This window comes from Arachis ipaensis, chromosome B01 (assembly GCF_000816755.2).
Source record: "Arachis ipaensis cultivar K30076 chromosome B01, Araip1.1, whole genome shotgun sequence".
NCBI lineage: Eukaryota > Viridiplantae > Streptophyta > Magnoliopsida > Fabales > Fabaceae > Arachis > Arachis ipaensis.
In genome coordinates, this window is record NC_029785.2 from 125,541,134 (window position 1) to 125,541,458 (window position 325).

Below are 325 nucleotides of genomic sequence, written 5' to 3' on the forward strand. Positions count from 1 at the left end.
AAATATTACTTTATATTTTTTAGAAAAAAAGACAAATAGGTCCCTGACCTTTTGTCCTGCGGATATTTTCGTCCATGACCATTGAAAAATACTTTTAAGTCCCTGATCTTCACAAAACTTGGACAGATCAGTCCTTGACGAAGGTATTTGGACGGATCAGTCCCTGACGGAGGCATTTGGACGGAGGGACGGAGGGACTGATCCGTCCAAATTTTGTGAAGGTCATGGACTTAAAAGTATTTTTCAATGGTCAGGGACGAAAATGTCCACGGGACAAAAGGTCAGGACCTATTTGTCCTTTTCTCTATTTTTTATATTTTTTTTT

The 325-nt window shown here is 38.8% G+C and overlaps 1 long non-coding RNA gene across 20 annotated transcripts in view; it reads left to right on the forward strand.

The window, feature by feature from the left end:
* Positions 1-325, forward strand: part of LOC107636779 — a 5,774-nt gene that overhangs the window by 2,229 nt on the left and 3,220 nt on the right. The window lies entirely within an intron of this gene.